Source organism: Hibiscus syriacus, unplaced genomic scaffold, assembly GCF_006381635.1.
Source record: "Hibiscus syriacus cultivar Baekdansim isolate YM2019G1 unplaced genomic scaffold, ASM638163v2 tig00110893_pilon, whole genome shotgun sequence".
NCBI lineage: Eukaryota > Viridiplantae > Streptophyta > Magnoliopsida > Malvales > Malvaceae > Hibiscus > Hibiscus syriacus.
In genome coordinates, this window is record NW_024062901.1 from 1532256 (window position 1) to 1547512 (window position 15257).

Sequence of the window (15257 nt, forward strand, 5' to 3'; positions counted from 1 at the left end):
ACCTTGTGATTTCTTGCGTACAAACAGACCCCGGAGCATTGCATTAGATTATGAACTCATTGGATGATATTGTCATTATTATAACTTTTCATTGCCAAATTTACGGCCAGGATGGATCCACGGGGCCTGGCGGGGGCGGTCATCTCCTTGAAAATTTTAAATTTTCATATAATTTAGGTATTTTTTATTATTAATAATCTATTTTTTCCCCTTATAATTCTAAATTTATCTTCTAACATAAAATCATGTGTGTCCTGTCTATTGGTTATTACGGCACCATTGTTTCCTAAATGTCAGTTTATCAACCGAGACTGAGTAGGTGAGTCAGCCAATTGGTACAAAACAAGAGTATTTACTTAATTATGATATATACATGTATATGTATACACACGCACAAATATGGTACAATGAGAGCATTGCATTTGCGCACAGGGAAATCAAAAACGACCCACCCTCTTTTTGAAAGGCAGATTATCTCTAAGATTTTCTCCTTCCAGCACCCGAAAGATTGTATTGACTTCTTAATGGTGGCAGGGAGAATTTATGTCATTCTTTCGGTCATTTTCCAAGTCACATCTATATAAAGAAATTTGATTTCCTATTTACAGTAACCTAAATGCAATAGCTTATAGTATGTATTAACAAATTCGATTTCCTATTTGGAATAATTGTTTTCAGATATATTTTCTTTTTGATTAATCTGATTATGTTTTTGTAAAAATTAATATTCTGATTCTAGTTTGTTTGAATGCGTACCATTCTCAATTGTGTTTGTGTAATGCATCCACCTCATATTGTGTCTTGTTGGCGTTTTTCCCGAAAAATCACCTTTTCCATTTAATATTCTCGATCAAGCATCGTTCAAACTATATTTTTCGATCTAACATCATTTGCAGGAAGACGCGCCCCTTGAACCGCGCTTTACGCCACGTGGGCGCGCCTTACCCAATGTATAAAAAATCCAGATGCTAATTTTGTAAATATTTTTAAACGGGTGTCAAATACGTAATTAATTTATTATGATGACATTTGTGTAAAAACGTCAGCATTTTGAATTGTGCACAGCTCACACCGCATGGTGTTGTGAATTCGCTTGAGTTTTAATGAAGTGTGCAGTGTGTGTAGTGGTTGAGTTTATTAGTATTTTAGTTAACAAGTTTATTTTTTATAATAATAAATATTTTATAATTTTAAAAATTATAAATTTCATATATTTTTGAAAAAATTATTGTCTTAAAATTATTGTTTAAAAATATAAAAATATTAAAATAACTTTTAATTATAATTGAGGGATCAAATTAATTATTATTCATTAATTTTTATTGTTTAACAACAGTTATAATGTTTATTTATTTTTAATAAAATTATTTAAAAATTTGCATTAAAATTACACAATACGTATAGTCTAGTATATAAAAACTGAGGTTAAATATTTTAAAATATGAATAATTTTATAAAAAAAATTATAACTAGTATTTCTTTTACAAAATGATGATGATAAATATTTTATAATTTAAAAAATTATAAATTTTATATATTTTTGAAAAAAAATATTTCCTTAAAAAAATTAATTGTTTAAAAATATAAAAAAATATTAAAATAAAATTTTAATTACAACTGAGGGTTCAAATAAATTATTATTCAATAATTTTTTCAAAAATATGTGAATTTTATAATTTTTTAAATTATAAAATATTTATTATTATAAAAAAATAAACTTGTTACACACTAAAATACTAATAAACTCAACCACTACACACTGCCCAATTGTGACAAGACCCCTACCAGTTCACACCTGGTGCGGTGTGAGGGTGTCTGCACAATTAAAATGCTGACGTTTTTACACAAATGTCACCATAATAGAAATTAATGACGTATTTAGCACCCGTTTAAAAATATTTACAAAATTAGCACCCGAATTTTTTATACATTTGGTAAAGCGTGCCGCGCTTTCAACCACGTGGCGTAAAGCGCGATTCAAGGGCGTGCATTCCTGCAAAGGGTGTTAGATCGGGAAATATAGTCTGAACGGTGTCTAACTGAGAAATATATAGGGTTAGAGTGATATTTCGGGAGAACGCCTGTCTAGTTATAATATCTGGTTTTTTTTTTTTTAACTTTGATATATTTAAACACATCTTGTAATTACTGTAAGGTCCTTAAAAATGTACATCTTACACACACTTAAATACGGGTCACCAAGAAAACATATAACCCTATGTCAATTAAGGTCATCACTTGGTTCAATTATGCACTTACATCTAAAAAGGCAAAATGGTACTAGAATTTCCCCCCTAAAATAATAGTAAATAAAATAATTTGGAAAAAATAGTAAAATTATAAGCTTCCAGGAATTATGAGTTAGTAAAATTTGATTGGATTAAAAAAATTTACTTTTAAAATTTTGAATTATGAGTTAACTCGAATTAGTATGTCCATTTTCGAATGCAGCTTTTATCAATTCGAAAAATTGAATTTGATTATTTTTTAATTTAGTCCCTAATTTTTTTTTTATTTCTTCAATTTCTCATTTGTTTTAAGTTTATTTTTGACTGAACCATGTGCTCTATTATTACTATATGATACCTAAGTAACTTCAATTCATACTTTTAACAATATTTTTTTTATTTTAGCCCTTCAACTTTTTTTTATTCAATTTGATCATTCTATTGTAATATTTATAAATTTTTTCTTCCCTTCAATTTATTTATTCTTATAAACTCGTCAATATTTTTTCTCAAAAATATTATTTTAAAATAATATTTAATTTTAGATAATATTGAATTTATTAAATAACATTACTAATCTTATTTACACATGAAAAAAATAAAAAAATAGATATACAATTCTTATATAATTGAAAAAAACATTCAAAATAAAACTAAAATATATTCATAATATTATAATATTTAATAAAATCTAAATAATATTTTTATAACGCTTTACCGAAAATATTAAAAATAATAATATTTTAATATTATATTTCTTTAATTGTATATTAGGCTATCGTACAACAGAATTACCCTCAAAATAGAGGATGTTATCAACGTTATGCGGTACCTTCAAATAATTTTAAATATGTTTAATACAATGAATATATAACATGGGTTGTCTCCTCTCTTGCTTAAACAAAGCTTAACACAATCACTTTGATGAAGTTTTTATAATTGAGATTGTTCTTTTTTTTGTATTAATATGAGGTAGTACACTATATTATATGTTTAAAGATAATTCTCAATTATTTGATATGATCACTCGTACCCTTAAAATTTCTGGTATTCGAATCTGTAACCTCAAGAATTAACAACAATTCATTTACCCTGAGATCACTCGATTTGTGCATAATTGAAATTGTATGATGATAAAAAAATTAAATATATGTAATTGATTATTCAATTTAATTATTTAAAATCAATAAATAAACAAACTAATCATTTAAATAGAATAATCTAACCAAATAACCGAAAACTAAATCAACAAAAAATCAGGTCCGGTTTAAAACATAAGCATATGAAACTTTTTGATTTTCCTTTGTAATTTGGTTTGGACTCGAATTGCTGGGTTTGGTATCCGGACAAAAATGGGTTACTACAATGTATATATAAAATATATCTATATCTACAATAAAACAACTCTGGACATGTCTTGTATATAAACGAAACTTAAATTTAAATCGAGAACACAAATATAAATATAAAAAATTCATAAGCTAGAAACAATTTTTAAACAACGATGATATAAAATGAATATTTTACTTTTTTTAGAGATTCAAGTATCAATATTATCTCAAAATGATAATAGTAGTTATTGACAATAATTTTATGTTGAAAATTTTCTTAACTTTGAACAAAGAACACATCCTTTAGAGTTTCTCAACAAGCCACTCACTGTCGTCGTATTATCGTTAGTCCTCACTGCATCACCTGAATTGGCCTTGATCCAGCTATGAGGTGGTCGCAGCCACACAAAATGAGTGATAGCCAACAAAGAATTAGCACATGCACTTGGAAACTTGGCTAACACAAATGCTTCAATCATTCGATTACAACGTAAAGGGGGGAAAAAAACTTTTCGTTGAACATATTCGAGATCGAAAATCACACTACAACTGTGCTTCCAAAGTCGTCAGCAATGAACAGAAAATGAATAGCTCCCCTCATTGGTTCGAGAGAACATACTTGTTAGATTTAGATTCTTCTTATACCAGTCCTCAAAAGGTTGAGAGATGAACTTGCCCAATCTATCCGGGTATCACCTTCGACTAAACATAATGTCATTTTACAACATCGCTAGACATTCAGAGCCTCTGCCACATTTTTTGCAATCATTTGAGGTCGATATATGACATCTTGAAAGCTCCATATTTGCGAGGAGACGATCTTGAATAGTTAACCATATAAAAAATAAAAAGTTACAAGAAAGTTATCAATAGATACTACATTACAATGACCCCAAACTATTAAAAAAACAATAATCTTATGTGTTATTTGCAATTATTCACAAATTAAATGTTTCGACTTAATTTAATGAGAAAAATATGACTCATAATTTCATAAACTCGACCTTAAAAAAATTTTAAAATCAAGTCGAGTCTCTTAATTCTACATGATACATATGTACCACATATGAAAAATATAAATATATATATATAATATATATATATAATATATATATAATATGGTTAGAGCAACTTTTGAATTAGAATTAAATAATATGATAACATTATAAAAATTTATAATTAAATTTAAATAGGAACTTCAACAATTCGACTCTATTCAAATTTCATAAATTCGATTCGAATTTTTTTTTAAATAAAATTTGAGTTATAAAATAAGACTCGATAACTTGTCTAAATCAAAATCTTTTAACTTAACTCAAATTGATCGATCTTTTACCCCTATATTAAATCATCCAAGCAACGTCTAAAATTTGAATGATTATATTTTAAATAAAATAAAATAAATCTTAGGATAAACTTTATATATTTTAGTATAGATTAATTAAAAAATAAATAAAATATGATGATTTTGTGGTATTAGTGATTTTTTTATCCATACACTTTTATTTACACACAAAAATGGAAATAATGAAAAGGAAAATAAAATATGAATAATTTTTGATCGAGGTGTTAAATAAGGTGCGGAGATAAAGGCGGGAGAAATTGTGAAATGGGGTCGGAATGAAATCGAAATGCAAATGCAAATCCAAATGAAATGTTTAATTTCAGGAGTCTTTTACATGTCATGAAATCCGTGTCCCCTCCATCGAATTTCTATATAAAAAAAAAGTTTTTTTTTTGAGAGCGAAAGCATCCTTTCTACTTTATCAAAGATGGTATATAAGCACATAAATCAATTGAATTTACTAATGATTAATAAATTATTATTATTTTTTATAATTTTAATTTGTGTATAGACCGACAAACCCCAAACTCATTTATTTAAAAATGTATATTTCCAACTGAGAAAACGAAGAGAGAGAAAGCGCCTGCCGCTAAACTCGGCGGAGATTTTGGTGGGTTGCGACCTTGCTAACTTGCACCTTCGCCTGCACTTTGTTATTTGCTAAGTTACGCCGGACTGCCATTGTCTTTGTTTGTTTTTCTTTTTTGCTCATTTTCCCACCCGTACTTTGACCTATATTTACAAGGTACTTAAAACAATCACTTAATATAATCCTTGCTCTAAGTTTCGCTGATTCTACTTTATTTGTATTGTTTTTTTGCTGTCAAATTCTCTGTATCGCTCATTTTGCAGATTCTGCTGGGTCAACTTCTTGCTGTTTTTGTTTTGGAGTGAACTGGGCTGAGCTTGAATTGTCCGAAGTTTTTTTTCCTTACTTTTTGGGTTTTTTTTTAAATTTAAATTTTGTGAGAAAAGAACACGGGTGATGGTGAAGAAGGTGACACCGATGTTGTGATGCAAAGGCTTCAATCTTCATTTGGAACATCATCATCTTCAATCCACAAACAATTTATCAATGAATCATTGAAATACCTCAGTTGAATCCTAATCAAATCAGAGCTGCTGGACATTTCTCTCATTTTGGCCATAATGGTGGCGCCGGCGCCGGCGATGCTACTAACAAAAGAGTTGGTATCCCTCCTTCACACCCTAACCAGATCCCACCCATTTCACCTTATTCACAGATCCCCATGTCCCGCTCTTCGAACCAGCAAATGGGTTCTCAGGGTTTTAACTCGGGACCAATCATTCCCTGTCTCAGCCTTCTTCGTTCTTCTCGCTCGATTCCTTGCCCCCTTTGAGCCCTTCCCCGTGTCGCGATTCATCAACGGGTTTCCGACCATATTTGTGCCGATGTGTCGATGGACGAAAGGGATGGAGCTTCACATTCGTTGTTGCCGCTGTCCCCTTTTTCAAGAGGGAATTCACCACGGGTTGGTGAGAGCTTGCCACCGCGAAAATCACATAGGCGTTCCAGTAGTGATATTCCATTCGGTTTTAATACGATAATGCAATCTTCGCCTCCTCTTATTCCTTTAAAGGGATCGGTTTCGAGTAAGGAGAACTCGGGAGCGCCTAGGCCGGTGCAATTGGTGAAAAAGGAAACCAGTTGGGACAAAGGTGCCGATGGCAACGGTGAAGGAATGTGTGAAAGAAAATCGGAAGGGTAGTTGTGGATGCTTTGTTTCTGCTTATATGAATTTGGATAACATCGATGCGATGGATCCTTGTGACGATAAGAACAATAACGGTAATGAGAATCATGAAGATTTGGATAGCAGAGCTAGTGGGACGAAGACCAATGGAGTTGATAGCAGTGACAATGAAGCTGAAAGCAGTGTGAATGAAAGTGGGAATGGTGTACGGGGTGGAATGAATTCGACCGAGAAAAGGGAACGGAAAAAAAGGAGTGCAGCAGGGGACATTACTCCGGCCGGTAGACATTTAGAAGTGTTTCGATGGATAGTTTTATAGGGGAATTGAACTTTGGTGATGAATCTCCAAAATTACCAGCTTCACCTGGGAATCGGCCAGGACAACTCTCGCCTAGAAATTCGATCGATGGGAAGTCGGCTGCCTTTAGTTTGGAGTTTGGAAATGGTGAGTTCACCGAGGCTGAATTGAAGAAGATCATGGCAAATGAGAAACTTGTCGAGATTGCAATGACTGATCCAAAGCGGGCAAAGAGGTATCCTACTGTTCGAGTACTGCTTTGTAACTTTATTATCTTACAAAAGCATTTCACTTCTGTTATTTGGTTCTTTGAAGGATTTTGGCAAATCGTCAATCAGCTGCCCGTTCCAAAGAAAGGAAGATGCGTTATATTTCAGAGTTGGAGCACAAGGTTCAGACTCTGCAGACCGAAGCTACCACCTTGTCTGCTCAGCTAACACTTTTACAGGTTGAAGATTTTAGAGCATAGCATGTTATATCGACATTTCCTAGCTTTAGTTTTCTCTTTTCTCATGATTGAATTTAAATTGATGTAGAGAGATTCTGTTGGACTCACAAATCAGAACAACGAGTTGAAGTTCGTCTTCAAGCCATGGAGCAGCAGGCACAACTCCGTGATGGTATGATGATTTTCATTTAACTTAAATCTCTGACCTTTCATTTGACAAACTATTCAGAGTTTTGAATTACAAGGATTGTATTTATGGATGACTAATTTGATGTATTGAGCAATCTTGTTTAGCTCTTTGATTAACATGCTTTTAATGAGTGTTTCGAATACTTGAGTCTGAGTGCCCTCTTTTCAGCGCAGTTATATAATGTCATAGTAGTGAAAACAATTTCTTTTGCTTGCTCATAGCTGTTCGTGCTACAAATTTTGTTCCTATATTCTAGATTGCTAGTGCCGCACACGTCTTGCTATCTTGTATGCTGTTACTGCAAATATGCTGCTTCTACTTTTACTGAACTACTGAGAATGAAAGGTTCATAAACTTACTTTATGAGCATGCCGCTTGCTGAGCCTTATAGGTGTCTGTTATCTTTGGTATGCCATTCAACGTGCTGAACTTTGTGATGACTTTTCCTAAGCAGAGTTGGTCGTCCATATGTCTTCGTAATTCATCCTTTCGACATCTGACGATTAGTTGTATCAAATCCATCATACTACTGCATTGCCTGAAATTTTATGCTTCAGTAACTTACCCTTCATTTTTGTGTTACATTTGGAAAGCTCTAAATGAAGCATTAACTGCAGAGGTCCGGCGATTAAAGCTTGCTACTCAACAGCTAGGCGGTGATTCAAACCCCTCAAACAGAATGGTATCGGAGCAGCTTTCTGTTAATCACCAGATGTTCCAGCTCGACATTTCTCAGCAGCCCCAACAACAGAACGGGAGCACGACCTCAAAAACCGAGTCAAATCAGTAACTTGGTCCCTGTTCCACTTTGTTATTATCAGTTTTCAACCTCCAACATCAAAAGACTTCCATGGTTATGGTAATTACACTTAAACCTGTATCAGATATCCAATCTCAGATGATGGAACGAAGTAAAATCATACACCGGCTTGAATAATCATCGTTTATAATCATTATATTTAATTAAATTTATACGGTAGATCGTCGTAGTGTAATTGTAAGCATTAAGTTGACAGGATTTGTGCATTAACGTTAGAAGAGTTGAATGAACTCTTCTGTATTTGTTTTTCAGTAAAGAGTTGGGCATTTCGTTTGTAGAAAACTGTTTAATGATTCATTAATCAGACACTGTAATAAGATTTGGACTTGGAAAGCAATTATCCTCAAATCTTTTACAAGAAACTTCTGGCACCTGTTTTTATGCAGCGCTGTATATGGAACTTGCTTTTGTTTGTTCCATGGTGGGGTTCAGACTTTGTATATTTCTTATGGGTAAATATACATTTTGGTATCTATTTTTTTAAAATTTAATTAGCTTGAATTTGGCATTTTGGTAACAAAAATTGATATTTATAGTTCAATTTGGTTGAAATAGATCATTTACCGCAGGTACTTAATTTAAACCAAAAAAGTATTATCATTTTGATCTAAAAAACAAAGTATGGGTACCTATTTAGACCATAAAACCTTTTTGCACTACATTGAACTTTAAACGTAAGTTCAAATACCTATTTGGAACAAAAAAAATCTTTATATATCAAATTAAACTTTATATCGAAGTATGGGTGCCTATATGAGCCAAATAAAAACTCTAGATATAAAAAATTAACCATCAAGTCTAAATTCAAGTACATAATGGAGAAAAACTTATGTACTAAATGGAGTCCTAAACCAAGTTTAGATACTGAATGCATTATCCGTTTAAGAATTGTTAGGTAGATATCTTTTAAATTTAAATGTTCAGTGAGAGATCAAGTAGTGAGGATAAGGCGCCAGGCTGAAGATCTGGTCTTCGAGAGATGGGCGAGTATTGAGAAAGAAAAGATGGTATATAGCGAGGCTTTTGTAGGCTGAGGAAGGTTTCTAGCAGGGGTGATTTTGAATATATTATTGAGGTACAATGTCTGCTTCAACAGTTTTATAAGTATCCCAACTTTCAGTTGCATTCATATAGCTATATAAGAGTGAGATGTTTTACTCATGAGTAGGACAATATGAATTAATAAATATTCAAAATGGGTATTGGATTTAAGATAGGAACCCTCCTAGTGAGGCATTTAAGGGTTCCATATCTGCCTACAGAAAAGGACTTTGATTGAGAAAATTTGAAGCAAAAATCAATGGATGTGGCACCAAATACCTGTCTTATGTTGGAAGATATCAACTTATGTTGGAGATTTTGTGCGATGATAAAGTAGGTAATCGATCGTGGAGTTTTAACAACAGAAAAGGGGGCAGTGGTGGTTGACTGGGCACATATCCAGGATGATATAACTTTTCAAACAATATTGGTAAAAATAAAAATGTGCTAAAACACCAGTGACCATATGTGTGTTACTTTAACCTCAATAATAATAATAACTTTTTTTTAATTTAAAAAAAAAAGAGAAACTAGTGTAAATTTGGCCGAGAAGAACGTCCCCCCAAAACGCCGTCGTTTCGAATAAGCTACCACGCTCGCTTAAAACCCCCCTCCCAACTCCCAATAATCCACCGAAATTTTCTAGGGTAAGCGTTTCTGTTTCTTCTGATCTGAAACCCCGTCGTCCTATTCTCAAACAAAGCAGATCGATGGCGCCTCCACCTGGTCCCTACTCCGGCAACCAGCACCCTCGCTCTTGTATTTCATTTCTCCCTTTCTCTGTTCTTTTGGCTTAGATCAAATGCAGCAATTTTTGAATTGATTCATTTATATTATATATAGGTGGCTCGTGCATCTGCTTTCTTTTTGGACTCGTTTATGGTAGCTTCAAGCTCAAGTACCTCAAGGTATTTTTGATTTACTGCTTTTGTTTTGGATTTATTTTATTTTATTCAATTTCGTTTTTCTGTTTGTATGGCTTTAATTTTTATATATGGGAATGACTATCTCGTTGTTACAATTGGATTTACATTTGTTATGGATATTTTTAATTTTGATCTGTTTTTCCATGTGGGGATAAAGGGTGTTGATTCCTGCGGCTAAGTGGGATTGTTCTGGTATTTGTTTTCATTTGTTTGATGTTTCAATGTTATTATTTGAATGATAATTTCTTATTTTATTTTGATCAATATATCAGTAATAGTTGTTTGATGATAAACCCTGCTGGCTTTTGTTGTTTTGGGAACAATTTTGGAGCTATACGCCTCTTTCACAATGTGGGAGTTGGGTTTCCTGCTCTAACTGTTTGAAATTAGGATCTTACGAATGTACATTATGTTGCTGTAAAATCTTAGCATCTAATGCTTCTAAGAGACATTGTTTTGGGAACTTGATTTACATTTTAACGCATTTCCTTGGATGCATAAGCTGTAATACTAATATCTGAGCTCGGACATTTCTCTTTAGGAAATATATTGATAGATGTTGATTTGTGCTTTACATATCCAAGCCATCATTCAGTAAAGGGTGTGAGATCAACTCCTGCCACTATGTGTAATACTGAGTGTAAGACTTGATAATGTGTTTCACTAACGGTGGCTTCCTGTTTTTCTTTCCGATATATTTTGACAATAACATGTTACCTTTGCTTGGGACGTGCTTACTTATTGCTTTTACTTTTACCTGCAGGCTAAGGCAAGGTCTCATAAGAAAGCTGAAGCAAAGGCTCACCACTGAAGCATCGTAGTTGGTTTGAATTGCATGAATTGAACTTGGTGTAGGAATAAAGCATATAGATGTTATTGTACGAGTTTTTCATTTCAGCTTATAAAGCTTTTACGGATAATGACATACTTATCTCCCAAATTTGTTTGTGTTATAAACATGGCCCTTAAGGTTAATTTTTAGGTTGGCAATGGCACTATGATGATTTTGTTAATTGGCAACATGCTGGATGATTATATGCATTATTGTTCTATGCAATAATGCTGTCACTTTTTGGCTCCTAAATTCTGTTATAAGCAAGTCTTCCTGTAGCATTAGCTTATTATTACCAGCAACATTGGCTTAGCAATCAAGTTATTCCTGCAGAATAAAATCTCTGACACTTGCCTAATGTACATTGGAATGAATAGAAATCAGTAAGTGAAATCGATACCTGGTATATCGTACAACACTCCCGATTAAATTGAGCAAATTGTTTTTACATCTTTACTTGAAATTCATATCCATCACAAAGTTATTAAGCAATGCATGAAAAAAAATCATTCTTTAGTAGAAAATTTCATGAAGAAAAATTAACACCCCAACTAAACGTAGCGTAAGTGTTGATAAATTGTTCATTATATGGTGTATATATTGCACAATCAAACAGTGAAATCAATATGAAACTTTGAATAGAGATTCATGAAGGATGAACGCTTTTGAACAATGGAAGGCACTAAATGAGTGAGACTCGGGGTTTGGAAATTCCACACTGCCACACTGCAATACATTAACAAATGCTTCAGACAAGTACTCATTCACTGACACTCATCAAAGCAGTTGTACCAAATTGAGAACATGCCTTTATGTGCTGTTTAATGTATCCGCATACATGAGATGAGTTTAATCAACCTATTATGTACCCGAAACGAAGAAACCGTTAGTTACACTCAATCTGTATATATCTAGGACACCATTCTCAAGTCTGAAGAATTTCTAAGTTTCTTTCACCACAAAGATGACGTTTTCAAAATCCCATTATGAACCAACAAGATTTAACCAAAACAGGCAAATTGTTCATTTACCTTCTAATCGAGGTTTTTTAAATATTCACTTTCACTCATTACAAAAATAATCAAGTAAAAGGGAGCCTTTGTTCAAAGAAGAATCAACCTCAAACACCATTGAACTAAGCTAATCCACAAGGAGAAACAAACCTGTAAAAATGTTATGACAACTTCATTCTGTCCTGAAGAAATACTAAGCAAACGAGAAGGCAAGGCAGCTACTTTACGTAAATAATATCTTCATCAGGGTCATTATCCTCCCAGTCTCTGTCATCTTGAGACTAAATGGATTCAACTTCTTCGTCATCTGCTGCAGTCTTTTTCTCCTCCTCTATCTTGTCTAATATGGAAATTACCTAAAACAGGTTACCAAATCAGATTGGCTCAGAAATTCATCTTCGTTGTAAGCACTTACCATCAACAAAAACAATATATTGCTAGCACTTACCCTGCTTCCTCTCTCCAGAGATACATCTTCGATAAAGCGTATCTCTGGTGTAAGCCGCAACTTCATACGCCTCCCCAGCTCACTTCTAACGTACTTAGCTTTAGACTTCAATCCAGCAACCGCAATATCCTTCCCTCTCTCATCATCGAAAACAGATACATACACTTTAACAACCTACTTCCATGGACAGAGAAAACATGAATTATTAGGTGTCAACCGATTTTAAATAGTCAACCATTGCAATGCTGTATATTAATTTTCGAATAAAATGAATCCCTGATACTTCCTACGTCTTTTTACTAGGTCAATGGAACAATATTCAAAATTCAAGACAAGCATAAACCCTAAGAAGTTATTATTACTTTCCCTTTCAATCAATCAATTCAATTCCCCCAAGGCCTGCACACACTTAGACAAGTAACAAGGAAATGTCATTCACTAAAGCAATTCCTATACCATTAAATTCTTAAACTCTGCACCTCCTCAAATTGAGAACCTAAAACTTCAACAAAACCAACAAATTAAGCAAATCAACAGAAAAAAAAAGAACTTTTCTACTTCATTAGCTAAGGTATTCATCATAGTTCATCAAACCAAAAGCTGCTACAAGGAGAACCCAGAAATCCCCAGTAAACGCAAGTATTTGTACAGAAAAACGGTACCTGTAAATCAGTTGAAACTTCAACATCACTAATGGTAGTAAGGGAAGGTAGCGGTCCGCTCCTAAGGCGGCTTCAGGCAAGACGGCGAATTGCAACACCTTGTCAGTTAAGAGCATGTCGGAGAGCCCTCTCCTTATCTGTTTCGCTATCATTTTAACTCTCCTGGGATTGGCCATGCACTCTGTGGGGGCGCCCTTTGTTGGGTTGGTGCGGAGGTGAATATAGGCCGTTGGTTTATGGGTGGCCGGGTGGGGAGAGAACATGATTTGAGATGGACGGTTTTGATTGGAACGAGATGGTGGAGGAGAACGTGGGACATTACTGCAGGCGATTTACTTGGGTCTGTGTCCTGGTTCTTGATAGTATGTTAAATTGGGGAAGAAACGAATCGGATGTGAAAAGGAAGAGAGGATCAAAGATAACGAATATCCTTGCATTTATCAATTTGTGAGCTGATTTATGTTTGGGTAAATTACATAAATGGTCACTAAAGTGTGAATAATAAAATAAAATAATCCTAAGCGAATGATATAAAAAAGGCGATAGGATAGAACTATTTCTCTTTTGGTTTAATCACTCGTAATTAATTTATTAATCATTATTTAAATAAAATTATAAAAAACTTATTCTCTCAACTCATCATATTCTTAAGATATAAATTAAAGAAATGTAATCAAGTATTATCATCAAAGGAAAACTCATTGCAATTAATGGTAGCTTCAACCCCTATCATTCTCTTTATATTATATTATATTATATTATTATATTATATTATATATATTATATATATTATTTATATTATATATATTATATTATATTATATTATATTTATTATATTATATATATTATTTATATTATATATTATATTATATTATATTTGTCGTTACCGTTTTTCGGGCGGACCCAAAATTGATCTTCGAATTAAATAAAACATGTTAGAGCTGCCATCGATCATTTGGGTTGACCGGACACCTTAATCTATTATCTTACTTGATTTACGCTTTACCAGAAATATGTCGAATTCGGGAGTCGATTACAGCCAAGGCAGGATTAACACTCTTGGACTGCCCTTTCGGTACCAGTTTAATTTATCGGTTGTCTTGATGGAGAAATTAAAAGTTAAAATGAAATTTAAAGATTCGATCCGAGTTACTTACCTTTGATCAATTTTAAAATTGTCCTAAAAAACAAAGCCAAATAAATATTAAATAATAAAATTAAATAAAATAATAAAAATATATTAAAGTAAATAAAAAGGAATTTAAAAAAAGGAATTAAAATTTGGGTCTAAATAAAATAAAATTTCGGAAGAAAATAAAGAAAATCAAAAGGCTAAATCGGAAAATACGAGGAATTGGAGGTCAAATTAAAGTGAATTGGGGGCGCAATGAAAGAATGAGAAGCTAGAGAGCTTAATTGCATAAAAAAATATGAACATGGATTAAATCGAAATAATCCAAAATTCCAGGGTAAATTCAATATTGGTGACCAAAATGAATTACACTTCAAAACACCAGGGACTGCGGAAATAATTTAACTTTCTTATAATTACACTCTAGTCCCCCGCTTATATATACCCCAAGAAACAAAAAAAAATAACATTTTTAACACTCTCCCAAAAAAACACTCTCAACTCTCTCCCTTCTTCCCCATCCAGTCGAATGACCGGCCACTGTCCTAGCCTCGCACCGCTGCCCAACCACCGCCTCTGGTGGCTGGAAAAACTAACCTAACCAAAAATACTCCTCTCGAGCATGTGAACCCGAACCCACTCTTAGAAGAACGAGATAATGCCTCAATCGAAGCAGATCTAGGCCCCAAAGTTATGACTTTTACCTTTGTTTCACGGCGATCTTTCGAGCTCCGGTGGTCGTTCCTCCTTTGATCCCACGCCGATGTTTGCTTTGATTTCCCTTGCTTTTTTCGATGCTTATTTCTTTGTATGCTTGTGGTTTGGTTA

General features: G+C 33.2%; 1 long non-coding RNA gene and 2 pseudogenes across 1 annotated transcript; 2 read left to right on the plus strand and 1 right to left on the minus strand.

The window, feature by feature from the left end:
- Positions 1-3580: 3580 nt before the first annotated feature.
- On the plus strand, positions 3581-8518 carry LOC120145358 (annotated as a pseudogene).
- A 1518-nt stretch (positions 8519-10036) lies between these two features.
- LOC120145731 lies at positions 10037-11352 on the plus strand. Its single transcript, XR_005518146.1, has 3 exons — positions 10037-10175; positions 10260-10324; positions 11106-11352. It is a non-coding gene; the product is annotated as an uncharacterized LOC120145731 (long non-coding RNA).
- A 522-nt stretch (positions 11353-11874) lies between these two features.
- LOC120145730 lies at positions 11875-13669 on the minus strand (annotated as a pseudogene).
- Positions 13670-15257: the final 1588 nt, after the last annotated feature.